General features: G+C 49.5%; 1 protein-coding gene across 1 annotated transcript in view; it reads left to right on the top strand.

Annotated features, from left to right (window-relative positions):
* The first annotated feature begins 1347 nt into the window (after positions 1–1347).
* Positions 1348–27482, top strand: part of LOC106493039 (discoidin domain-containing receptor 2-like) — a 59634-nt gene continuing 33499 nt past the window's right edge. Inside the window, exon 1 of the mRNA XM_067309076.1 lies at positions 1348–1389. The gene's annotated coding sequence lies outside the window, so the exon portion shown is untranslated. The remainder of the gene's footprint in view (positions 1390–27482) is intronic.

Raw genomic sequence — 27482 nt, 5'->3', positions numbered from 1 at the left:
ACCATTGCAACAAAGCCTCTTCTCCATCTGCAGAGCCAGCAGGAAGCCTTTAACCACCAGAACATTTTGGTGGTGGCCCAACGGACGCCAAGTGCCAGACCAGCCACAGACCACGCTGGCCTTGGCCCAGCCGGGAAACAGGGATGTTGGCAGGAGCTGGGAGCTCTGCGGAGAGGAGAGCCCTGGCGGTGACCGAGGATGTGTTGGGGACACAGCGGTTACCTGGGGAGCTCTGGGGGACGTGGTGGCAACCTGGGCAGTGATCTGGGATCATGGGGTACACAGTGATGGCATGCGAACATAGCAGGGCCATGAGGTACACGGGGTGACCCAGGAACATGGCAGGGTCCTGAGGTACATGGCATGACCTAGGAACATGGCTGGGCCATGAGGTACACGGGGTGACCCAGGAACATGGCTGGGCCATGAGGTACACGGGGTGACCCAGGAACATGGCAGGGTCCTGAGGTACATGGGGTGACCCAGGAACATGGCTGGGCCATGAGGCACATGTGGTGACACAGGAAAACACTGGGGCCCTGAGGTACATCAGGGTGACACAGGAACATGGCAGGGCCCTGAGCTACACAGGGCGACCCAGGGACACGGCCAGGCCCTGAGGTACATGGGATGACCCAGGAACAGGGCAAGCCCCTGAGGAACACGTCATGACCTGGGAACAAGGCTGGGCCCTGAGATACGTGGGATGATCCAGGAAGAGGGCAAGGCTCTGAGATACCCAGGGTGACCTGGGGACATGGCAAGGCCCCAAGGCACGTAGGGTGACCCAGAGACACAGCAGGGCCCTGAGGCACACGGGCTGACAGAGGAACACGTCACGACCCAGGAAAACGGCCGGGCCGCAAGGCACACGAGGTGACCCAGGAACACAGAAGGGCCCTGAGGAGCACGTCATGACACGGAAACATGGCAGGGCCCTGAGGCACCCAGGTGACACAGGAACGCGGCAGGGCCCTGAGGAACATGTCAGGACCCGGGAACACGGCTGGGCCCCGAGGCAAAACGCCGGGCCCCGAGGCACACGGAGCACCGCGGAGGCCGCCCGGGCAGCCAGGCCCCGCCAGCGCCGCTCCCCCCGCCGCCGCCGCCGCCCGCAGGAGCGCGGGGCCCCCGGGCCGGGCGGGCTCCGCTCCCGCCCTGCGCGCCGCGGCGGCGGCGGCGGCGGCGGCGGCGGCGGCGGGCAGCGTTGCCGTGGCGACGCCGCCCCGCCCCGCGGCCCGGCGAGCCCCGGGGCGGCCGCGGCGAGCTGTCGCTTTAAGAGCGGCGAGGCCGCGGCCGCCCCCGCCCTCGCCCGCCCGGCGGCCGGAAGGGGGGCGTGATGCAGCGCGCCCGCCCGCGCCCCGCCGCCGCTCGGGCTCCCGCTCCCAGGTAAGCGCCGCCGCCCCACCCCCGCCCGCCGCCGGGCCGGAGGGCGCCGGGGGCTCCGCGGGGCTCTCGGGGGGCGCCGGCGGGGCGGCGCCGGCGGGGCCGCGGCCTGGCGGGGGCGGCGCGCCGCGGGAGGAGCGCTTCGAGGCGGTTTCGCGCCGCTCTCTCCGTCGCTGGTTAAGCGCCACGAGCCCGAGGGCAGCGTTGTTCCCCTTCCCGGGCGCGGCGCGGCGGGGCGGCACCTGCCTGGGGGGGGGGCCGGGGCCCGGCTCGGGGCGCCCCCGCCTCCGGCACCGGCGCTGGCGGGCGGCTTCGTTTGCCGCTTCCTTTGCGAGGGGAAACTTTCCGCCGCTCTCCCTCGGGCTGCCCCCAGGGGAAGGGCTCCCGCTCGGCCTCGTCCTTCGGCTTCTTGTGCGGTTAGAGCTCGGTGCCTCGGTTTGTTTCACGGGTGTTTTTTCCCCCCTTTCTTCCTTTCGCCGCTGATAGCGCGGGTGCCAGCGAGTCCTCTGGCTGACTTCTGCTGGTCTGGCTCGTGAGCGCCCATTTGGGGGTGGGGTAGTGGGAAAAGATCAAACAGGAGAATCTGCAACTCGTTCACGTTAACTTTTCAAGCGGGCTTTTTTTTTTTTTTTTAAGCCAAAGGAAAAAGGGAAAGAAAGGAAAAAGTGATTAAGTGGAACTCTGGGTATTTTGCCCTGTCGTTGGGGGCAGAAAGGGAGAAACGTTGTGAAGGGGCACCACTGAGGCTCTTGTTTCAATGCTTCAAACTCGAAAGAATAAAAAAAGTGCGGTAAATCAACATTTTTGAAGCGCTTCTGTTTGAAATGCTAAGCTGTTCTTTTTCTCTTCAACTCTATTGGAAAAAAAAAAGCGATTAAAAAAAAAAGTAGGAGCAGTTCTCCAGCGGCGGAGCCAGGACTGCTGGAGTGTGTGGGCAGAGAGGCCTTTCTGCTCTTCCATCGGACATTCCTGCCTTCTCTCTGCGGACAGTAAAATTAGAAAGGCTCTTATGTCTGTTCAGCCTGCTTGTCTGGACAACCTGGGCTGTCAAGATGAAGAGACGCTCTTTGCGCATTCGCCGCAATGCCTCTCGGAGCTCGTTGCTCAGCTTGCGGGTTCTGGCTGTTGCAGTGCATAAAACATAACTGAGGGAAGCAATTCTATTTCTGGAAGATCTGAATCTGCTACCTAGGTGTGTGTTTGTCCCCTGGGAAAGATGTTGGGGTATATGAGATTTTTTTTTTATTATTTTGCTGCTAGCAAGTGATCTGTGGCCTTCTGGTGATCCTAGACTGCAGTTTGTAAATCAGCTTATCTTGAGAAACTTCCAGGAGCCTTCCACGTGAAACCTGTAGGCTTTATTCCCTTTTTGTCCTCTGCAAGAATTGCCCAGGTGACCTGCCTTTTGACCCCTTGCATTTCTCAGCAGCTCTCATCTTTCTCATTCAATTCCCTGTCCTGGAAGACTATTTTTGTAAGGAAGGCAATTGATGTTTTGTTGCATCTCTCCTGAATTTGGCTTTTGTATACAGCACAGCCCTGGTCATCCAGAAGCTGTGAGCACAGGTCTGTGGTGAGGGAAGGAGAGCCAAGAACAACTAGAACCATGTGTAATTGAAAACCGTCAACTTTGCAGCAAAGGAGGAAGTTCAAAGTAGGTGGCTCTCTACTGAGGCTTAAGAGACTTCCTTGGATGATGCTGAATGGAGATCTGGATCCTCCAGTCCTGAACAGTCACTGAGGAGAGAGTGGCAAAAAATTGCCTGAGACTCTGAATATTGTGGATTCATTTCAGCTGGAGTCCAAAGTGAAGTGGAAAGAGGACTGGATGGTTTTGCTCTAGAAGAGCTCCTTTGTACTGTAGCTGTTGCGGTCACTGTTCTGCTGAAGCTTTTCTAGAGTAGCTTCACGTTGGTTGAAATGTCCACAAATCATTGTGTCAGAGTAGTTGGCTTGTTCCTTGTCCCCTGCCCTTCTCAGGGAGTTTGCCTGTGGGGGGATCTCTGGGGGCCCGGCGCAGGGAACAGCGTGGCTGACCACGGCGTTGCTCCAAAACGCTCCCCGCGACAGGGCAGGCCCAGTTGGATGCTCTGGGCTGCTCCGAGACCATGTGGGGCATGAGGAAGGCCTGGGCATCCAGGGAGAAGGAGGCACCCGGGCAGGAGGCTGATGTAACTCAGAGCAAACACCCACCTCTGTGGCAAACAGCATGGGTGGGATGGCTGCTTCCATCCGACACACCTTGGCTGAATCAACTCCAGGCAGATTCCCTATTGGAGCTCTTGGGTGAAATCTGTCGTCTCATTCCCATAATCCCTAAATGTCTGCCATCCCCTCGGGCCATTTGTATCAGCTCCTGTTTGCCAAACATTGCCTGAACTGCTTTTTAGCTGCAGCTGTTTTTGCAGGTTCCCAGTTACTGCACAGTTGTTCTTACTGTGTTTATTTTAAGTGGTTATAAACTGATTTTTTTAAAAAAGGAGTTGGAACTTGAGCCGGAAAATCTCCTTTTTCTTCTTCCCTTTCACGATTTGGTTGAGAAACTGCACTGTAGGAGGTAGCAGCTGAGCCCTTCAATATTGTGCCCGCCCCCCCTTTCCTGCTTTGAATTTACTGAGATGTGTTTTCCCAGGCTTTCAGGGGCAGTTGTCCTGTACCTGGGCACTATACTTTGCTTTTAGTAGCTAACATATGTGTGGGGGAGTTTCTGCTCTTAATCTTGTAAAATTAGGAATTTGGCTAAGGAGTAAAGAGTTTGGAAGAGACTTTTTTTTCCCCTTGTAACATTTTGTTTAGCCTGAATGTTTGTAGTCAAACAGAGCTACGGTATTTTTTAATGGCGTAGGGAGCTAAAAGCTTCTTCAAGGCAATATTTCTCGGTCTTTCTTTCAAGCTTATGTGAAGTTCAGTGTAGCATTTTGGAGCTAGAAGGTGCCAGTGTTGACCAAAATAGTTGTACTGTGACTCTGTTGTCCAGCACAGTACAGGGTAAAGTTCCTCCTAGTGATTCTCGTAGTGATTCCAGGAGCTAGTGGTTAAGGTGTGGGTTATCTTTTTAAGAAGTAATAAGTAGCTCCAGTGAAGAGACAAATTGGGGGAGAACCCAGTGCAGCTAAACTGATCCTCTGTCCTCGTGGTAATAAATGTGTGTTGCCTTTCTACTCTGATTCGCTTCCTTCTGCTTGTTTCATAACAGTTACTTTTGCAAGTTGAACTGAAAATAGGTGCTGGAAGCCATGAATAATGATTTCACATGAAATAATCAGTGGCTGGAAAGAGGCAGGGATTCAGTTCTCCTAATCTCTTTTGTTAGAGACAGGCTGGTGGGGTTTTTGTTTGGTTTGGTTGTTCCCCCTCCTCCTCCATATGCTGTGTTGAACACTGAACGGTCATTTGTATGCAAGAATTTTAAGGAAGATCTTTTGAAGTGCTTAAATGACCAACAGCGTCTGGGAAAGGGCTGCCCAGTTGATGCTGTTGAGGGCAGCTACGCAGGCTTTCATTGAAGAAAGTGAAGAAAAGCCAGGATCAAGGTCCTGCTTCCCTTTGTGGTGTAAGAGTGGCTGTCCTTGTTCTCCTGAAAGCTCGGGAGATGCAAGTCTGAGTTTGCAGGTGCAAGAGCAATGCTGCTTGTTCTACCCACCACAATGCTGCTTCTAAGAAGAACAAGGTGCAGCCATCCCTGCAATGAGGAACGGATAGTGTAATCTGGGAATCGGTCACTGTGTTTCTTTTCCTACACTCTTTGGTCTGCTCCTGTTTCCCCAAGGCTGTCACCAGGAAGCAAAGCCTGGTGACTAGTGTGAATTTAGCACAGGGAAGAGCATAGGACTTCTGGATATTCCTGGAGCTTCACCAGAAACTAGATGAAATTCCTTGACATCATTTTAAACAATCTCAGGGTAAAGATGGAACAACAGGGTCCCTGTTGTTCCCTCGCTCCTCTTCATAGCTCCTGCTGTGCTGACGATTCCTCTCTTTGGGAGTGTGTCTAGGGTCCAGGAGGTAATTGTGGGGAAATGCTGATATATATGTCAAGAATCCAGAAATGAAGGAAATACTGTCTTACATGTTCAGTTTGCCACTGTTCCCTGTTCAACAGATTCCTTTTCCAGATGATAGTTAACTTGGAGCCCTGAGTTTGTTCTTACACTCTTCTAGTGGCTTCTTAAAATGAAAGAGTTTGCATAGAAGTGTGAGCGCTTTCAGACTGTGGAGAATCAAAATGTGATGCTCCAGTTAGGTGTTGGCAAACTGTCCTGCTGTCTGGAATTGTGTGGGAGGAGAAATGGTTTCTTGGTTGTGTGACCCCTTTGGGGAGAAGAGCAGCTGGGGTTTAACAAACTGGTTAAAATTGTATAGGCCCCCAAAGTCTCCAGAGACATCTCTGCTTTCCTAGAAGCTTCCTTTAACAAGCTGATTTCTCAGGCTGATTGCTTGCAGATGAGATCATGCAGTGTGTTTTGCAGGGAAGGAATCTGAACTCAGACTGGTGAGCCAGAAAGATTTAACACACGAGTCACAGAATCACAGAATCACAGAATCACTGAGGTTGGAAGGGACCTCTGGAGATCATCTAGTCCAACCCCCCTGCTCAAGCAGGGTCACCTAGAGCACATTGCACAGGATTGCATCCAGGCGCATTTTGAATATCTCCAGAGAAGGAGACTCCACCACCTCTCGGGGCAGCCTGTTCCAGTGCTCTGTCACCCTCACAGTGAAAAAGTTTTTCCTCATGTTAAGATGGAAGTGTCTGTGTTTCAGTTTGTGCCCATTGCCTCGCGTCCTGTCGCTCGTCACCACTGAAAAGAGTCTGGCCCCATCCTCTCGACACCCTCCCTTCAGATACTTGTACACATTGATAAGATCTCCTCTCAGCCTTCTCTTCTCCAAGCTAAACAGGCCAAGCTCTCTCAGCCTTTCCTCATAAGAGAGATGCTCCAGTCCCCTAATCATCTTTGTGGCCCTTCGCTGGACTTGCTCCAGTAGTGCCACATCCCTCTTATACTGGGGAGCCCAGAACTGGACGCAGTACTCCAGATGGGGCCTCACCAGGGCTGAGTAGAGGGGGAGAATCACTTCCCTCGACCTGCTGGCAACACTCTTTCTGATGCAGCCCAGGATACCATTGGCCTTCTTGGCCACAAGGGCACATTGCTGCCTCATACTTAACTTGGTGTCCACCAGCACTCCCAGGTCCTTCTCAGCAGAGCTGCTTTCCAGCAGGTCAGCCCCCAACCTGTACTGCTGCATGGGGTTATTCCTCCCCAGGTGCAGGACCCTGCACTTCCCTTTGTTGAATTTCATGAGGTTCCTCTCTGCCCACCTCTCCAGCCTGTCCAAGTCTCTTTGAATGGCAGCACAGCCCTCTGGCGTATCGGCCACTCCTCCCAGTTTTGTATCCTCAGCAAACTTGCTGAGGGTGCACTCTGTCCCTTCATCCAGGTCACTGATGAAGAAGTTGAACAAGACTGGACCCAGTACTGACCCCTGGGGGACACCGCTAGCTACAGGCCTCCAACTAGACTCTGCGCCACTGATCACAACTCTCTGAGCTCTGCCATTCAGCCAGTTCTCAATCCACCTCACTGTCCATTCATCTAACCCACACTTCCTGAGCTTGTCTATGAGGATGCTATGGGAGACAGTGTCAAAAGCCTTGCTGAAGTCTAGGTAGACAACATCCACTGCTCTCCCCTCATCTACCCAGCCAGTCATTCCATCATAGAAGGCTATCAGATTGGTTAGGCACATGTCCAGTGTCCTCATGGCACATACAAAACACTAGAGACTGCAAAAGCATCTGTCTTTGGGGCAGCTTTGTGCTCCAGAAGGAGCTTTAGGAATGCAGAGGTACCAAGGAATGCTCTTAAGTGCTAGGCCCTGTTGCTTGGACAGCAACAGAAGATAGCAAGGAAGTGTTTCATCTTTCCTTAGCTCTGTTTCTCTCTCTAGCATGTGTGGTGCTGGGATGAGCCCAAGTTAGAGAAGACTCTCATCTGCTTCAATTCCACATTTTTCTGTTGGCTTCAGCAAAGGAATTTGTGTAAAACGGGATGATATTTTTGCTGTTAATGCATGAGAACTTACTTAGCGTTAGAGACTGAATATTCATGTTCTGCTGCAGAGAATCGCACAAACCCCTGCTCCCTTTTGAAAGGGTCCCTGTTTTCCCTTTTTCTCAATAGCAGCTGGGTTTAAGGTGTCCCTAATAGGCCTCTTCTTCCAAAATAATCACAGCTGTCATTTAAGAATGTTGAGAATTAAGCAGGACTCTAAGATGATGATAGGTGCTCTCAGCATAAAAGAACAAGCTAAAAAGCTTTCTTGCTGGTAACTTTGCCCACGAGAATGGGTTTTGCTTTAAAAAGGAATGGTACCTTTCTGATCCCAGGGCTTCTTCGTGCCTAGAATGATTTCATCCTCCAAATCAAGGAAGTAGTAGTTAGGCAAAAATAATTTTGTGGAAAAAAAAACAATAGAGTTTCACTAATGTTGGTAAAGGGAAATAGGGAGCTGCTTGTTCCCAGTTTCTAGTTTAGAGTCCTTGTGAGTGTGTAGTATAATAGAAGTCAATATCTACTGAATATCTCCTATTTCTATGTCTTTGTATTGTTTTATTCCCTAGATAAAATAGTTGTGAATGTAAGTTGCTTCAGTTCCATTTCCTTACTTGGTGGTTAGTAATCCCAGGATCCCTTTTTTAATGAAAAAGACTGGTAAAACACTTGTTGCTCTGACTGATTTCAGTGAGGTTGTGTATTTTTCTTAGCAGCTCAACCATTTCATTCTTCAAGCTGCTTGCTGCTCTTGGATGGGATCCCGTTTGGGCCTGCTCACAGGCTATCCACCTGGAGGCCAGCGGATGATCGCCTACGGCCGCTGGCCGGGAAGAGCATTGCATACGCATGGGAGGTGGGGATCTGTAGCCTGAAGAGTGCTGCCTAAACCTTATTTTGTCTGTGAAGCTTCAGGTATGGAGCTTTTAAAATGCCAGCCCGCTCAGAACTAATGCTCGCAGAATGCGTAAGCAAGAGATTAAGCTGGGTGGAGTTGTTCCAAAATTTGGAAGTGTGGGCCTGTCCGCTCCTAGTGCAGCAGCTCTCTGGGTGTTTGCTTGGAAGGGTTCCCGGGGTGGATGATGCTCTCCTGACCTGGTTTGACTCTCCTTTCGTGATGTTCAAGTACTGTGCCCAGATCTGTCTGTGGGGCTCTGCAGTGCACAGCTCCGAATGTCTGATGAACCTGAAGCAAGCGCTGCAGGGCAGCTCCAGTCAAGCGGTCGTAGATGATTGGTTTGTATGTGCCATGGGAGATGGAGGAGAGGGCAAGAGGACAAGAGGAGGGAGGGACAAAGTAAACAGTTGTGTTTCTTCCCAAGGATTGTTGAGCATCTCAAGTCTGCCAGCTGCAATTTGGAAGCCAGAAGACTAGGGTGGGGTATTTTCTTCCAACCAGATGAATTTATGCAGTGAAAATGAGAAGTTAGTTCAGTTTCTCTGGGAATAGCATTTAAGGTGTAACAGTGTCCCACCCCTCAGTAACAGAGATCTGCTGAAGAGTGAGCAAATAGTGACGTAGAACCTGTAGAGCACACTGTTTGCAGCTTTTCTTTTTCCTTGAAGGATAAGAATCTGGGCATATTTTTGTTGAATGTGTCATTTGGAAGTGGTCTTGGTCATTTGTGTGGCCTCTTTATTGAGAGCAGAACTAGCCAGGATTCAAGATTTGTTGTCCATCTGTATTACCGCTGTGTTATTTCGCTTGTCCTCCTTTATTTCTGCCTGTCAAAGAGTATAAAAAAAAAGAAAGCTGCAGCAGAAATTGCTGGAGTACTAGTATTCTCTAATATGAAAATGTCAGTCTATAATAAGTGCTTTTCACTAAGCTCAGGGCTGTTTCCACTGTCCCTGACAAGCTGTCACATCTTCATGCTGGGTGATGTGATCTTCCAGGAATGTTTATCTTTCATTTCTGCATTTATAGTGGGGCTGAGCAGTGGGTGCTTGTGCGAACATGTGCAGCGTGAGCTTCCAACGCCATGTTATTGTTTGGGATGAGAAGTTGGCCATGCGCGATGTGATTCAGCTGCTGGAGAGAACAAATCAGCTGACTAGCAGAGCAAGCCATGCAGTGAGCTCCCTCGCTGTTTCCCTGGACGTAGGTCCTAATGTTGTAAATTCATCCCATGGACTTTGGTTTAAGTGCACGTGTTTTGCATTTGCCTGGATTGTGATGGATATTATTCGAATAACTTTACTTTCCAAGGTGTCCTCTTTTACATTAGTTTGACACCATCTATCTACATCCTTAGCTAGCAACAATCTTGTACTTTCTTTCATGTTTTGAGACAACCTGGTAGGGCTCCATTCTGAGCAAATGACTTTTGGCCAGTGTCATGTGCAGATGTTCTGGGACAATCCTGGTAGCACCACAGGTAGACAGGCGGGAGGAGCGGCACTAACAGCAGTTTATTCTGCATGCTTCCCTGGCCAGCTGCCCTCTCTAGCCACAATGCCTGTGGCTGCTTCCCGATTGCCTTCTGCACAGCTCCTTGTACAGATGTGCTGCCTTCTTCCTGAGGACTGAGCCTGCAAGTGCTTAGGAGTGGTTCAGTCTCTGGTATGGCACTTCTGTGGCCTCATCCCAATACTGGAAGGACATTTCTAAGACCTCCCTCGAGTAAAGTCTTACGCTAGGGAATGTCTTTTCTAGCTGCTATGAACTTTTTGAGAGCTATTGGCTGGGACAGTCTGACTCGGTGTATTGATCCTGTTTGAGACCTATGTGATATATCAGGGCACAAATACTAGTATTCCAATGTCTCCGTCAGTACAAAATTAGCCCCAATTGTGTCAGTGAGGATATCTTTGTTAACCAAGCTTTTAGTATACTCTAGAAAGGTCTCTTCACAGAAGCTTGATCCAAGTCTTTCATAACTGTTGGCAGTAATTATTCCACCTCTTCTCATTCTCTACCACAGAATCATGGAAATACTGGTTGGAAAGGACATGTGGAGGTCTGACCTCCTGCTTGAAGTGGGACTGTCTCCAGCACGTGATCAATTCAGCCATGGCTTTGTCTGGCCAAATCTTGAAAATGTCGAGGGATGGAGCAGTATACCATGTCACATTGGCTTTTAGTTGCTTTTGCTTGAGTTGTACCAGTGAACCACCAGTGTGGGTTATCCATTTGGGTTTGAATGACCTCATCCTGCAGGTTTAAAAACATTTAAATGAACTGTTAGGAAATACCTCAATAGGACAAATGGTGTACTGCATAATATATCTGAATACTGTCTTCCATGTCAGTAGGGGGGTTATGACCAGATCCTAGCTCTGTTTCTGCAGATAAAAGGCAAGCATTTTGTGTTAGGTGGTTTTCTCATGTTTGCATGAGATATTACAGGTGAAGCAGCACTTGTACAGCCTGTGTCTTATTGTGTAAATAAAATCATGGATGTTTTCCCGTCAGTTTTAGCTGTATTGTTTGCCCAGATATGAGCTGCTCTTGTCAGAAAGCACAGGATGAGCGCTGACAGCATCCCTTACCCTGAAGCTTAGTGTGGGATTGGGTGCAGGCCAGCTGTTGAGACCAGGCTGAGGCCACACATACAGAAGGCATGTGGTTGCCTTTTATCTACCCTCCTCAGTCCCTTGTAATGGGAGGAGAGGGTTTTCCCAAGAGACTGTTGTATTTATTTCAGAAAAATACCAGGTCATGAGATCAGCGTGCCTGCTGGAGTGCACATCTAAGTTGCCCATCATGCTCCTGAGTGTTAGTGGGAGCAGAATGGTTCTCTGTCTGAGAAGTAAACTTGCCTCCAGGAATGCCACAAGCTTCTGGATGCAGTTGATGTCAATGAATGGCATGTAGTCAGGCCAGACCAGGCCTACTGTTCCATCTGGGCTGGGCTGGATTTCTTCAGACAAAACTGGAGATTGCAACATCCCTATACTTACTTAGGCCACGAGGCCTTGCTTGAAAGGGAAATGGTTGAAATCCAAGGAGCTGCTGAGGAGGTAAAAGCTCCACTGGCCAAAGCCTCTTTGCTGCTAGACTCAAATTTGGCTGCATCCCTAGACACTGCTGTTGCCTCATGTAGCGGGGGGAGATCCTGAAATTGTGTACCACCTTCACTGACATTAAACTTGAGAGGTCCTATGAGTTAATCATGATGTTGCCAGCTGTAGTCATCACGCTGTCCTGTGTTCTGTATTTGGCTGGAGACTTGGGTTGTGGTCCTGTTTCAGTGTAAATCAAACTGTCTCAGATGAGTCTGGTGCTGTGGAGTGAGGAACTCTGTCTTTGGGTGCGTTAAAAGTTCTTGCTGTCTCCGAGCAGAGAGGCCTGTTGGTGTTCTGCCAAGCTGCACTCCCTACCCAGGAGCCCCTTGTGCCTCCCTCCCTCCCCCCATACTAGAGCCAGGGAAGGGAGCTGTGAGCGTTGGCTTCTGTTATCTTTGGGTTATTTGAAGATGATGGTCCTTGCTGAGGAATCACAGAAATGTGGTGATTGCTGTTGTCAGCTGCTCCTTGTGTACTAGCTTGGGCCTAAAGTGCAGAGGTCAGGTTTTGGGTTGTGTGGCCACAGGGTCCTGGAGCAACAGCTATACAAGACTTCAGGGACCTTGACTAGAGGCTGATCTTGAGAGCTTGTTTTCTGGCCAGTTCTTTGGTACACCACTTGCTTTTGCAGCAGTATAACCTTATGCCTCAGACTAAGGAGCTGTAACTGTCTCTGCCACAAGCTATGCTCTGCCCGTTCAGTTGCTCTGTTGGTTTTGGTGTCTGTGGCGCAGGGGAAAGTGAATGGTTTGTGCTGAGTCTCTTCCATGTGTTGCTCCTCCCTGTTGAAGCTTATAGCTGGTTCTCATGGTTTGCTTTGGCTTTCTGTTTGACTTCTCCGTGTCTCTGTAATAGTCTACAATGAAGGAAGTTGATTAGCTTTTCTAGGAGCTGGTTTTGGAATAACTGCTCAAGTGCTGGTCGTCTCAGGTCGCCACAACCTATAATTTTCTGACCTGAAACATGCCCAATACAGACTTACTTGGCGAGCTTCTAGGAGAGTAAGAGACATAGGAAAGTATCACTGCTTGTGTGAAGGCAGGGCTTGTTCTCCGGCAGGCCCTGGGACCCACACAACTCAGCTTATCAGTGGTAGCTGCTCTTATGCCTTCTTCCTTGTCTGAACTCACTCCAGAGGCGGAGGGCAGAAAGAGCTGGCCTGCTGGAACGGGGAAAGAAAGTGCAGAGGGTAGTTGCTCAGGACAGTGGATAATCCCTTGCTTAAAGAAAGAGGGTCAACTTTGAAAGAGGCCAGATGCCTGCTGAACATGTATCAACTGCTTCCAGGGTTTAGGTGTCAAAAGCTGTCTTCAGCCATTTAAGCCCTGGGCAGAGGCTTATTTGCTCCTGAAGGTGAGTTAAGCCCTTCCCTGGAGTAGCAGTGATTTTCATCTGCAGCACTCGCTGTTGCAGAACACCAGCGGGTGCTTGGCTTGGCGTGCAGTCGATAGCAAGGCAGAGAGGCTGGAGTCATCCTGCGTGTGCTGGTCCCAGTGTCCAGGGACAGGGAAGGATGACTGTTTGCACACGATGTTTCTCTCTGCCCCCCTTCTCACAGTTCAATTGGCAAAGATGATCAGGGAAAGTGTTTACAAGCATCTCCTTGCTGGGCCTCCCTGCTACTCCAGAGACTTTCCCCCTCTCTCGATGAAGTGTTCACTGGGGCTTTGTCACTGCAACAGCTAAAGCTGAATTGACCTCATGGTGTAAGTACAACTTTTCTTCCCTCTCTCTTCATCCACATCTTTGAGGCAGCCCAAAACATAGCAGCTGGGAACTGTGTTTAAAACACAGGGTAAGCGGGAGGCTGTTGGGCACTGCTGTTTTGATCTTTCGTGATAGCATTAGAGCTCCCAGTGAGAGCACAGTGAGGTTTTGGGGGCTGGGGGAGAAGTAATTTCTCCTTCACCCCCTCCCCAGCCATCTGGATCCTGGCTGGATGTGGTCATGGTGGTGGCCATTGGAAGAAGTGGTGCTGAGGGCCTCTTCTGCTCCCGCATCCCAGTGGAAACGGGATTTCTCTGTGCAGCTGTCTGTGAGCCCAGGAACAAAGCAGCTTGGCTAAGCTGGGGGCATGGAGATGCTTCCTATGGCCAGAGCAGAGGTTGTGCTTATTTTAGTGATTTAGCTCTGGGGCAATCACTGGGGCGCAGAGGAGATGCTGTACTGCTGTGGTCTCTGCCCTCTTATGGACTCTCCTCAGGCTGTCTGCAGTGCAGGAACAGCTTTCGCAGCATGGTGTGGTATGGGGGGTGAGCGCTTCCCTTGCACTCTGAAATCCCTTCTCCTTTTACACTGCCTGGGGACGCACAAGGCTGTGCTTGGGGAAGGTCAGGTGTCTGCAAATATTGCCCCTTTCGCTGTCTTGTCATCTCTCAGCCCTCGTCCAGGAATCCTGCAGCATATGCAGCTCGCTGCGTAGATATAGTTGTAACCAGCACTGTATAAAACAGTGGTTTGTTGCATTTGCAGGCTTTTTCAGAGGATGCCACACAGGCTTCCCAAACTTTCCCTCAACCTAGTGCCAAGTTTTGCTCTTTCTCCATCCTTCCCTGGGTATATGGCTGGAGGTTGCTCTCTTTGCTGCAAAAGGGTACTAGCGGACTTTGAGCATGCAAAACCAGTCTTCTGCATTGGCTCAATGTGAAAAGCTCCTGGGCAGGATGGGTGGCCTGGTGGTAGCGCTGAAGTGACCTGTTGTGCTGCTGCAGGGGGAGATGTCTGGCAGAAAAGCTTTTAGGCTCTGTTCTAATCTTGTCTTTTCTCACTTGGGTGTGTATTCCTATATCCCAACTAACTGGGGGAGCTCTCTGGCCGCAAGCTTTAGGATCTGGTGCGTCTCTCTATTGGCCTTAGCTTTTGCAGTGTGATTATGCAGCTTTTCCTCCATAAGAGCTTTGCGGCTCAGTACAGAGGAGGGATCTGCTCAGATGTTCAAGATTGTCGGTTTGTTTTCAGCCATTTGTCTAAATGTTAACTTCGGGGGGGATTGTCTAGATGCCTTCACCTTAGCATCAAAGTGCTCCTCGGTGTTAATTCATCTACTTCTCCTGGTGTCATCAGATCACACAGCGGCGCTGGGACAGCAAAAGGCAGCTTCCTGATCTGCGTGTGAACTGCTAACCACTTCCTCGCCCACAAATTTCAAATCTCTGCTTTGCTGCTTGGACTCGACCAACTATAGATGCCATTTTTAAACATAGGGATGGGAAGAAAAAGGTTTTTTTAAAATACACAGCAGAAGTGATTAAGTCAATTCCGAGAACAAAATGAATTTTAAAGAAAACAATCCTATTTAAACCTCTTAAACATGTCAGGGCTATAAGCAACAGCGCTTTCAAGGCACTATTTTCTGTTTTGTGTGACCACCTTTTATCTCCTCTGTAGCGCTTTTGAAATATTCATGGGTTGCAGGATACCACATGACTCCCTAAAAACAGCCAAATTGCCCCATATCAGAATAAACAGGCTTTTGTGTCTAAATTTGCATATGGAATTTAGATGTTTGTTAATGGGCCATCCTCTGTTAATTGGTTTGATCTTTTCTGAAGCCAAATGCAATCTGTTGGAGAAACTATAAATGCCAGCTGGGGCCTGAGCTGGGTCTGTTGCCTTGCTGTTTGGAAACCTGCTCATGCTGCAGAAAGCTGTTCTGTGCAAAACCAAAACAGGGTCTGTTGATGTTATTTCTAGTCCTTTGAGAAGATGACTTACTGGTCACATGTGCTGCTATGAGGTCATTAGGAAGTCTCTCAAACACACAGTTTGAGAAAGGATGATGCTATTGCAGAACTATGCTCCCTCTGAGATGCAAGATGCAAAACTTACTGAAGTACTTCAGTTTGTAATAGCTTTGAGTGGGATTTGTTATCATGTGCATTTGGGCTTGTTCCAGTAAGGGAGGGGGAAAGGACTATTTTCTGCTTTGCTTAATGCTAGAACTGCTTAGAGAATGTATAGCTATGCCAGGATCAAGTTACATTTCACAGGGCATCTAGCAGAGAGCCCGTTTCTGTGCTTAAGTATTGAAGGTAACAGCGAGTCTAACTGCAAGTTTTGCAGTTTTCTAGCCGTGCTTTGTGCGCCCACGGCATGTCCTTCCCCAGGGAACAGAGCTCCTCTGATCACTGGGCAAGCTGGGCCCTTGTTCTTTGCAGCTCAGTGAGGGAATGGGGAGCTTTCTCCAGATCCTTGATACTTGGTGAAAGGCACCTGCACTGGTGCTTTTATTGGCTTCTCTCCAGGACTCCCTCCTCCTGGGTGCCCAGAGGTATCTTCTGCCCCATGTCATCCAAAGGGAATCCTGTTGAGCTCAGCTTACCCTGGGGTCTGTATCCTGGCTCGGTCCCTGTGGGCTGTTATGTGGATGGGGGAGGCATCCTTATTTTGGCAGGAGAATGCCTAGTGTTTCATCTGAATCAGTAACACCCTGTTTGGGTACGGCTGTCTGTGTGGGCAGAGGTCTCGTGCCTTTTCATTTCCAACTTGCTGCTGGCTGTCTACTTCTGTCCCAAGCCATATATGAGCCTTGGTGATTATCCAACCCCTCTGAGCTGATTTAACACACTAAAACATGGGAAAATTTCCCAAGGGGGGGGAAAAGTAAATAGCTTTCTGCTGTCTGGTGAATGTCAGTGCAGAGGTGGGTTGTGTGGCTGAGGTGGGGTAAGGAGGCAGGGAAGAAGATAGGAGCAAGGTGGCATCTGACTGCACATATGACCCTATATTTCAGCTCACAGCTGTATTTTTCCCACTTGGTCTTAGTAGATAGGACAGTGTGGTTCATGTCTGGTGGTGGTTCTTAAATGCCAAATAAGAGGTTCTTCTGTGTTTGCTTTTTTGTCATTCCTGCTTGAAGCCTGGTGTAGCACAGCGGAATTTGAGGGGTGGGATGGGTTGCTGTGCTGCCGTCCCTGCTTCTCAGCTTTTTGCTGTGGTGTCCCCCAACGTGCTTCATGCTGTACAACAGCAGCATCCATGTCCCATCCCTGCTCACCTGCATGACTCCAGGAGGATGCTTCCCATCTCCCGGAGTGTCCAAACAGGCCCTCGCAGCCCTGCGCCTTGCTGTTTGGCCTCCTTGCTGGAGGCAGGCCAGCACCTGCTGCTGCGTTTCCAACTGACGAGTCAGCAAAGCATGTCTGCTCTTCAGTCTCCTCTGCTGTGCTGTTCCCTTCTGCTGGTCCCTTAACTGCAGCGTTGCACCGGTGACCCCCAAGTGACATTCCTCTCAAATCCCAGTGGCCTTGGTCACCCAGGAGCAGGGTTAGCATGGACCCAGCCTGCTGCAGCCTGCCCTGCTCGTACCAGGCAGCCTGCAGGGCTCTCCAGTGTCCGCTGCAGCTCGGCCTTCCGCAGCCGTAACTCCAGAGCTTCCCACCTTGCCTTGCTCTCCCCCCGTGTCGGCCGCTGCTGGAGTGGGATCCTGGCTGCACGTGTGGCTGCCTACCTCGTCGTGGGGCCTCTCGCGCGGCTGCGTGGGGCCCCGCTGGCCGGCCTCTGCCAGCAAAGGCCCCGGCTCCTCCCATTGCTCGTACCAGTTCCAGAATCAAACCCACGCTCCTGCTTGCTTGCGTGGTTGCTGCCTTGCCGTCCTCACCCCAAAGGACTCGGCTTCTGCAGGTGAATGCTGTGGCAACGTACCCCCCCAGCTATTCAGCTTTCTCATGCAGTTGCCTAACTTCAAATTGCCGCACTGCCGGTTCCCCTCTGGCATCTCCACCCGCAGCTGTCTTTAATGCAGTCCCCTCTGCCCCTCCTGCCTTCAGCCCCCTGCCTTCAGAGGTACGTGGGGCTAGTTGCTGCTGCTGTGCGGTCAGACCTGTGCTCTGGGCGCTTCAGTTTTCCAAAACATGAAATCGTATTAGTGACCCTGTGCCTGGTCCTGCTTTGCCATCTCTGCGTGCACCTCTCTGGAGCTGTGCTGGTCGCTGCGAGCTTGCTGGCGTCGCGCTGCCCGGCGTCGGCGGGTGCGTTGCACCGGCCCTCCCTGCTGCGCCTGCAGACCTGTTCCTGCAAACCGCTGTTCCTCCGGCTCTCAGCGGAGCGCAGGAATGGCAGTGCTGTTTGGATCGGTCGTGAGACTGGTACCAAATGGAGATTATAAGGGCACCAAATATATCAGTTATCTTGAATCCTTTGAGCAAGGACCCAGCTGGTGGGGAGCTGTGAATGCCAGGAGAGCAAGTTGTGCTGGTGAGATGGTCCTGGGCCTTGAGGTGGGGAGGGAAGGAGAGAAGGGGTCTCAGCAATACCACATCACTGGTGCAGCCACCACCAGGGTTTTGGGCTCCTGCCTGCAATGCTAGGAGGCAGGAACCTGGAGATGAGAGAGTGAGAGACTCTTGATGCCTCCTCGGTTCCCTAAACTCTCTCAAGTGTAGGAGCTTCACTGTGCCGCTTGGCTGAGCCCAGCTGCAGCCAGAGGGTGTTTTGCTGGGCTGCTCAGCCCAAGAGCAGTCTGGCAGCCCTGCAGCTCTGCCCTGTGGTGGTGCCTCCTCACCCGTGCGCTCCGGCCCTCTCAGCAGGATGCCTGCAGCCTGCCCTGCCACCGGAGCTGCCATGGTGCCTCCTGTGGTCCTGCCCGCCCTGCTCTTGGCCTCCCACTGCCGAGCCTCAGCGATGCCCTGAGCGCTTCACCTCCTGGTGACACTCACCCTTGGTGGTTATCCCCAAAGTGGCGCCTTTGGGTATCGTTCTGTATTTCCCCCCCTCTATTTCTGTATTTTGAAGTGAAAAGGAGATGGAACGTGATGTCACGCAGTTGCCTGGCAGCTGCTGCGGGGACCTTCCCCTCTGTGAGATCCCAGTGCCAGGAGAAGTGGCAGGGACGAGCTGTTGTGATCACCACGTGGCAAGCCCTGGTGCCGCGGCTAGGCTCTCCCTCTTTCAGGAAAAACTTCGGAAGCAGAAGCCCAGGTGAACAAGCAGCTGCCTGTTCTCCTCTTTGGTCACAATAATTCTCTGGGCTAGTCTTAATAAAAGTCTTATTACGTATTTGCTTTTTACTCTACCCGTGAACAGCCCAGGCTGGAGAAGGGGGTTTCGAGCACACGGAGATCGTTGGGGGGGATGTCTGTGCCGAGAGTGCCGGCGGCTGTGCCGATCGCGGAGGCGCGAGCCCCTTGGGCAGCACCGGGCCTGGCCTGCCCGCGGGACTACACAGGCCCCGCTTCCTGAGCGAGAGAGCTGCTCTGTGTTGTGGTTTGACTAAACGAATTCAAAGCTTGGCCTTTCTCCAGGCGAAGCCCGGGCCGCGTGCCAGCGGAGCAGCCCCCGGGGAGCGCGCTGGAGCGAGGAGGGGCCGGCGGAGCGGGGAAGAGCACAGGAATCCAGGACGGCCGCTTCTTTTTGCCTAGAAAACGGCTCTGTTCCCATCTGTTCGGGCAGGAGTCGCCATGGGAACGGCGCTGCTCGAGGCAGGGCCGTGCGCGGGGCCTGTCCGTGGGTGCGCGGGGAGCAGCGGGGAGGGAGGAGTCGCGCAAGTTTGAACAGCCCGTGCGTGCCCATGGCAAGTTGCGCGGAAGGCCGACGCTCCGTCCGCGGAGGCCGAAAGACGCAGCTCGGTTGCTGCCTGGGCTCGGCAGACCCCCGGCGCGGCAGGTAGGGGCCTTCCCGCTCGACGCGCTGCTGAGCTGGTCCTCTGCTGTTGCCCGCGCGCGTGTGTGCCGTCCGCCCGGTGAAACGCGAAGGCCCCCGGGGTGGTTGCTTTCGGAGCGTTTTTAGAGGTGGCGGCGCTGGGAAGGAAAGCCTTCGCCTCCCACGCTGGTCTTCCTCGCCGATACGGCGCTGCGTGCCCAGGCTCCTTGAGGGTTTGCGGTATCTCCTATTCAGTAGAAAGGCGAAGCTGGCTGGTGCGCTTCTCTGCGCGGCGGCGTTTTCGGCAGCCGTACCTCCGGCGGCGAACGTGCTTTTCGGCGGCTTTTTGGTCGTGCTTGTCTGAATTTGGGGCTAGGGCAGAGTCTGATATACAAAATCGGAGGCCGGCGACAAGTCACCAGGCTGCAGAGGGGGAGCCGGGGCTGCGCGCGCTCCCTCCCTCCCTCCCCTGACCCCGCGCGGCTCCCGCATGTTTTGCACCCAGCGCTGCCCGTGCGCGCTCGCCTCTTCCCCAGGGAGCTGCAGCCTCCCTGTTCCCCCGGGATGTGCCGGCTGCGCTCCGTGTCGCTGTAAAACGCCGTCTCAGAGTCGTTATAAATACGTAGGAAGCTGCTTCTGGAAACCCGTATCGTTAGGGTTAACTGTGGGGCTCTCCAGGAGCAACCCCTCCTGATAAATCTCGGGCTGTTTCCCCTGTAAACCTCCCTTTTCAGGTGCTCAGAACTTCTCAAAATAATCCTGTTTGCCCTGGACCGTGCCAGGGTTCATCTCGGCTCAGGAGGTATTTATTCAATAGGCTTGGGTGAAATTTCATCTCTCCTTTTCGCCTTACGGAGGGTAAGCTCCATTTAAAAAAGCAAAACAACCCTATCGCCGTGCTTTTTTTTTTTTTTTTTTTGTAGAGGCTGCACAATAAGCTGCTGGAGACAGAAACGCGATCCCTGTGCACAGACATAAAGCTTGCCAAACCGGATTAGATCAGAGCCCACCTACTCAGCCACCCCTCTTATCGCAGGCAGTGGCTGCTGGGCATGTTGCAGCTGAAAGCCCGAGACCTTGAATGCAGGCAAATGTGGAATAACTTATCCGCATAGGAGATATCTCTCTGGTCGTGCTAATTACCGATTTACTTACGCCTGGATGGGTGAAAACTTCTACCCAGTGTACCCTTTTATTTTACTCTGTTAATGTAATCGTAGATGTTTGCGTTATGTCTATCCATTTCCAGTACTTTATTAAATTGCTGCCACAAAGGAAAGTGGGAGTAAGTCCCGGAGGCTTAACGGGTATGGCATGCTATGGAATTGCATTTACTCAGTTTTAATTTGTTGCTTTTTAATTTCAGTTTGTTTTCAATAAGGAAAAGAGGTAAATGAGTGTGGGTTTTTTTGTCTACACATCATTATTTTATGTATTTTTTTTTTCTTGAGCTCTCATATTTCTCTCCTCTTTGCCTCAGACAATCCCAGGATTTTCAGTTTCTTTCTTACAGCTACCTGCCTTCTCTGTTTAATTCCTAAATCTTACTACCTATATGTGGACTTTTGTTTCTGTCTTGAGGAAAACTTGGTCAGAATCTACTGTTCTGGTTTTCCGTAGGTGTGAAGTGGTATTAGAGCATTTTCAGCGTTATTGTCCTTTTCTTTGCCTATAAACAAAACATTTAGCTTGATTGTTTGAAATATGTTGTGGTAAGCAAAGACCTTTTCTGAACCATCTTAGTTATTCTAAGTATCTTGCTGGAACACTTGGTTGCTTGCAACTTCATCCCTCTGAGTAAGAAGTTAAACTTTATCTTTTAGATTTGTACTAGTAAATAGTTAACCTAGCAGAACATGGTTGGATCCGCCTGAAAATCCTAACTGGCTTCTCCAGGTAGTTTCAGCTAGCAGTTTCCGCTGAGTTCTCCTCTCTGATTAAGGCCAGTGTGCTGTGGGAATCTAATAATGACTTTCCACTTCTGCGCTTCAGTATTGGAAATATATCTATCTGTGGAATGCAGCACATATGAATAGTAATTTTTACAAAAATAGTAATTTTTGTTTCTTTCTAATATTTGCGAAGTTTATTCCACTTTTGTATCTTTTTGTAGATGCATGGCATGGCTTGCTTTGCAAAAAGTGGTTCTAAATGTGAAAAATTACAGCAGCTCCAGTAGTACTAAGGACAAGGCAAATGTCAGTGACAGGTGCTTTGGATTTTTAGTATATGAATGTGAAGAGACAGTTTACAAAATTCATAAAATGTGCACCCATAGCTTTAGGTAGTATCAGCATTTCTGTGGTGTTTGGGTGGTGACTAGGTTGCTAGCTGAATTAGTAAATGTTCCCAAATTGTTTTTTTCTGTTTTAATTTTCACTGAACCCCATCTTTTTGGTGTTTGGATTCCACCCTTTAAAAAATCAGAAGATTTTTAGCTTGGTGCTGGGTATTGCACAGTGCTTTACACAAACTGTTTGCTTCACTTCTGGTTTTAGAAAGAGTTTGTCTCAGTAATCGTATTTCACCCTTGAAAAGAATCCACCAGGAGCAATTTGCAAGAAAGATGTAGGTAGGTAGCTGCTAATATAAACCAGGTATTCTGGAAGGTAGGCAGTTGATAGGGAAAGCTAAAAATATCTGAAAAAGTATACCAAATAGAACTCAGGACTGAGAAAAGTTTTGATACCTGTGGAACAGAATGAATTCCATCAATGGTGTTTATATAAGTTGTTAGAAAAGGTTAAAAAAACCTGATTGTTATTAGCAATACTGAGAAGTAAGGAGTTTCCTCCATCTGGGGATGATGTCCTCTCCTTTATAAGGATGTTGAAATATGCCCTGTTGCACTGGTAACGAGGGAGGGTGTTAAACACAAGATAACATTTTAAGTCTTTGAAACTTGAGCAGGATTTGAACCTGTTTGTTTAAAACAAGTTGGTAAAGCGACTTTCTGAATCATGGCCACTGAGGCGTAATAAATCTGGGAAGACTGAAGGTGTTCCAGAGGTTTGGAAAAACATTAATGTTATGGCAATGCTTAAAAAAGGTGGAAGCAGGTAAGGAACAGGCAGCTGAGGCTAATATCAGTCCAGGGCAGAATCTGGGGGAGCTGGTGCATTTTAGTAAGTCCTTGTCGAATTAAAGAAAAAACCTGCTCTCAGTGATCCATGTTCTGACAGAAAGCAGATCTTGTCAGAAAGTCTTCAGATTGTGGTTTTTAATGAGATTTCTGCACTGGTTGCCAAAAGGAACTGGGTTGACATCATGTACCTGGATTCAGACTAAGTTCCACCCTGACCAAACGCTGCTGCTCCTGGGAGGAAGAAGAGGCTCTGCTTCTGCAGTGGGAGCACGTTGGGTCCCTGGGGGAGCTGGGGCACCTTCACTGTCCTCCTTTCTTCTCTCTTCCTTTTCCTGGTGCCGCCTGGAACTGCAGGAAGGAGGATGGACCCGTTGGAGCAGTGCCATCTCTGCCTCTACGGGATGGGGCAGTGACATCTTATAGCCCCATAGCTGCCTCCTGTTTTGCTCTTAACGGTTTGGTCTCTGGCTTCTCTCAGGCAGGGGGTAGATGGCAGGATATCCCTAATTCCCTGTTTGGGTGCCTCGGGACCACTGGTAGCTGGTGGGTTCTGGGCTTAGAAACACCCTCCTGGTGATATGCAGTCCTTATTTGCTGTTAATATGACCAGTCCTTGCCCTTTCACCGTACTAAGGTGCCTGTATCTCTGAGTTTCCACCTTGGCCAATTAATGCTATGTTCAATGGATTACAAAGTGCCACCTGATACCTCTCAAAAATACTTACTGGTGACAGTTGTGATCCACACAGTGCCTAAGCAGAGGGACCTGCCGTAATGCTCTATTCCTATTCTGACTCCAGTTTGGGACAAACTCTGCTATTCTCTAGTTTCCACATGAGGAAGCCAGTGGGAGTTGTACCACAATCAGACCAGGGCTGTCCTGCAGTCTGGACAGATTCTCTGTCTCTCTAGTGGTGATTTGGGAGAAAATATTAAGTAATTTAATGCTGAAAGTTGGCTTCACTGGAGAGACTGAGGGAGCTAGGGCTGCTTATTTTGGAAAAGAGAAGGTTTCGGGGTACCTAATACTAGAATTCTACTACATAAGAAGAGGTTATCAAGAAGACAGGAACAAGCTCTTTACTGAGGCGCATAGGAAGAGGATGAGAGACAATGACCATGAGTTGAAATAGGGGTAAGTTCTGGCTTGGTGAAAGGCAAAAAAAAGTTTTCCCCATGAGGACAGTCAAGCAGTAGAACAGGTTGTCCAGAGAGGTGGTGGAACCTCCATCTTTGGAGGTTTTTAAGACCCAGATAGACAAAGCCCTGAGCAGCCTGCTCCAAAAGCAGTGCTCACCCGGCTTTGAGCAGGATTAGATCTCCTGAGGATCTCTTCCAACCTGAATGTTTCTGACTCGGTAACCTGATCTTACTTTGACTTCAATGAGTTTGAGTACAGCTAAGTAAAAGATTATAGTGGAATCCCTTGAGAATGGGGAGGGAGGAAGGTGGTTTAGACTGAGTGCTCTTAATACTCCATCTGTCATCTGTGTGGTTAACATGTCATATATGGTTGCTATGTGAGACTCAGAGTGGAAGATTGTAGGTCTTGAGAGGAATATTGCTTACTTGTAGTTGCTGTATTTTAAGGATATTGTTTAAAAAGCAAACAACCTCCTCAAAAAAACCCCCATAAAGCTGAAGAGACATGCCAATGTAAGGGATATGGTAAAAATGTGAATGCGCCACGTGTTCCCGTGTGCCCATTCTAAGTGAGAAGGAAGCTCTGATAAGGGACAGAGATAGATGGATCATTAAAATGTAGGCAAGAAGAGAAGAGAAAATCAACAGCTTTTCGTTTGTGCACATCTTTCATTCTCTTGCCACTTCTTCCCTCTCAATGTCATCTGCATTAAGAAACAGGAGGACTGGAGCCTGGAGGCTATTTCTCCACTGAGAGGCCTATATTTTGAAGGGCATTTGGGAATGCAGTGAGGCTCCTTCTGCCCCTTCTGGTCTAGGGTTCGTGGTGGAAGGTGTGCACTCATGTTTTGTCTAGCGTAGAATTGTGATTTCCCTGGTGTGTTCACCAGGGTTGTGGAACATGTTTGCAGGCTCCCCAGTTGAGATGAGCACAGAGTACTCCAGCCATAAGGTTGGTGGGGTAGGGTAGCTGAGTTCTTGAATTAGCTGAGACAATGAAATAGCTAAGAACCACCTCATTGTTATTAAATTGCATTTCCTTATCTGTGGCTTTGCCTTTGTAACTCTTCCTAATTTTGGCATAGTTATCTCAATGGCTTAAACTGCATTTGTTCATTTATCCTTAAATCTGTTTTATAACAAAGTGCTCTAAGCAGTTTCTCAAACCCAGGACACTCTACTCCTTTGGGACTGGCCAACAGGCAATAGGAGACTGCTGGAGGGTTTCAGAGGGTCTCAGATTCTTTTGTCAAAGTACTTGCACCTCTCTTCAGGCTGTAGGTAAGGCACTCTTTCATGCTTGGGTTCACAGCCTGAACCTTCTGCCAGTTTTTAATGGTTATGTCACATATGGGTAACTAGAACACTGTTTTTCTCCTAAAATATAGCAAGATTGAGGTGTTATCTACTTCTTTCCATGATAGCCTCATTAGCTGTTTGACTACAACATGGAAAATGAGATTCAGACCCTCCTCAGCCTCATGGCAGCCATATCTCAGGAGGGTGCCCACAAGGTACACAAGGAGCTCAGTGTTCCCATTCTTCTGTCGCTACCTCAGGCACAGCTCTCTATCCCTATCCCATGGGCCACTCCAGAATGCTGAGGTCCCTTTCTTAGTCCCATGTGTTCTTCTCTTGTCCTTTTGTGGTGACAGGTCTCCTAATGCCATCTCAAAGATCATGCTGGGGTCTTGCTCTTCCTGTCTCACTTTTCCTGTTATTGCCTCTTATTTCTCCTAAAATCTGGTTGTTACCTGTTCAGCCATGTTGTTGCTCAGACATCACTTTGGTGTCACTGTTCCTGCCCTAGGTCCCCTGTCACATTGCTAACACTGCCACTGGTTTTTGCGCTTTCTGACTCTCTGGTGGTGGTGCGTATATCCAAGATCATCTGCTGCAGCCTTGTGCTTCATACAAGTATCTTGGTGGGAGGGGGCAGCAGTCTTCACAGGCCAGTGGTTCTGATAGCTGCTCTGTTTTTTCCAGCTGTTGTCAATTGGTATAAATAGAAGATACTGCCTCTTCTTAAGACTCTTATTCCTGTGCTCTCTTAGCATGATGTCAACTGTGTTGCAAAGGCAGAATTTTGTTAATGGTAAATATGAATGTGTAGGGAGAAGATGACTGGAGCTTTAAGTCCTCTTAAAAAAAAAAACTGGATACCAGGAGCAAGAAAAAGTATTTAAACTGTAAACTAAGCAAAACATATTTGAAGAGGTGGTCAGAATACTTTCTGCTAAGCGTTTTCATCAGCATATTTTGTTTTGTCAAAATTGGCACTGTATGGACTGCTAAGTGTGTACTCCAGAGGAAGACTGAGTTTTAGGTATCTCAGATTAATCTGAGACAAGGAGGAAAAGGAAAGTTCCACCACCATTCTGGAACCTTTCTTAAAAATGGACATCACACTTGACAACCTCTATTTCTTCAGGCTTCAGATACTACCACAATTAGTAGCTCTGCTGTTTCCTCCTCGAATTTCTTTAGGACTGCTAGTCATACCATCCGGTCTGGTCCTCCTGACCGTTCCAGAACCTCTTCTGAGGATACTTTAATTTCACATAAATCCTCTTGTAATACGTACAGAGTGCATTATACACATAGCTATCAGTGTTGATTATGACCACAGAGTATCTTGGCAGGGTGCTGGGCATCTGTAACGGGATTCCTGCAGCAAACCATAAGATCCCACTTTGAGGTAATGATCTGCAAAGGAACCAGTTAAAATAAATGTCTGTTTCAGTTGGGACCTAGAGAGGCTTGCAAACATGCCAGACCTCCATAATGGATCTCTGGAGGCAGAACAGTACCTGGAAGAGCTCCAAGTCCCACCTTCTTCATGCAGATCACTAAAGAATAGCTCCCTCCTGTGCCCACTGTGCCGCACGGTTTTGCTTGTAGGCTGTATGCTATGCTAGGGACAGGGCTAGTTCATGGTGAGCTGTTTGTCTGTGGAGAAATGGGCTGGCTTCTTAGGCATGGTATCTGCTTGGTATATTGGAAAAAACTGTCCTCTTGTGTTTCTTAGCAAGTTTTTCAGTAAGTAGATTTTTTTTTTCCACTCTCACAATGATTGTAACAGGATTTTATTCTCCTGCAGCCAGCTGTTAGCAATTAGCAACTTGATCCATTCAGTCCTGAGAACAGTTTAACACTTTCTTGCCTCTGTGAGAATGTTGCTAATCCTGTTTTTGCTGATTTCAGGCCTGTGCTGTAATTCTGGTGCTTTCTGTGTATGTGTGGGCAGATTGGGAATAAAGATGCAAGCAAAGCAAGGAACTGTAATGCAGCTGAAATAGAACTACAAAGAAAAGTGCTGTGAGTCTTCTACCCAGAAAAAAATCTTTAGGAAGATACTTTTCCAAGCTATTTGTACAGAGGTTTGTATTTAGTAGTATATTCCAGTGTGTTCTAGCACTTGGAAGTGCAGTTTGGGAATCAAATTTACTGCTAGCTGAGGTTTAGACTCAGCAGAAACCGACATCAACAGTTCTTCACACAAGGAATTCCAGTAGTAAGGGCTGATGAGTGGAGCTGAGGCTGTACATTCTTCTAAATTGAGACAGGAATGAAAAATTGATTCTTGATGTCCTTGCTCAAAGCATGAACAGCTGCTATAAAGTGTTAGAAGATCAGAAATGAAACCATTTGCTCCCTGTGCGCAGCACCTATCCCAGGACTGCCAAACACACATCGCTGGTCCAGGACCACGTGTACCATGAAGAACAAACCCAGCACAGCCAGAACCCAGCTGCTGGGGTTCTTGCATAGAGCTAATCTGTTGGAAGTATTTCTTCACTGCCCCATACAGAGGTGAGGATTCATCTCACCCAACTGTAGCCATCTAGAAGTTGTGAGGCTAGTCAAAGCCTGTCCTTTAGGTTCCCTCTGTAATTAGTGGAGAAAGACACATGCAGAGAGCATTCATCCTGCCGCATCATTTCTGCTTGACCTACGGAGCTCCACGTGCCCAGTGAATCTTGGGAAGCCCCTGGTTTATGGCTGGGGTGCTGGCCCCTGCCGGCAGGGTAGGGAGGCACAGGCAGCAGTTTGCTGCACCAGCCCAGAGCTCCCCTCCAACTCTAGGTGCTGGCTCAGTGTCAGGAGCTGACATGATGCTTGGGCGTTTGTTTGACTCACCTTGGCTCCCCTTGCTGTTCCCTCTTCCCTCTTGTTATCTTTTACATTCTGATTGCTGTACTCAGGCAGTTAAATGATAACGT

Source organism: Apteryx mantelli, chromosome 21, assembly GCF_036417845.1.
Source record: "Apteryx mantelli isolate bAptMan1 chromosome 21, bAptMan1.hap1, whole genome shotgun sequence".
NCBI classification, from domain to species: Eukaryota; Metazoa; Chordata; class Aves; order Apterygiformes; family Apterygidae; genus Apteryx; species Apteryx mantelli.
Note: the sequence above shows the minus strand (reverse complement) of the source record. Positions and strands in the feature narration are given on the sequence as shown.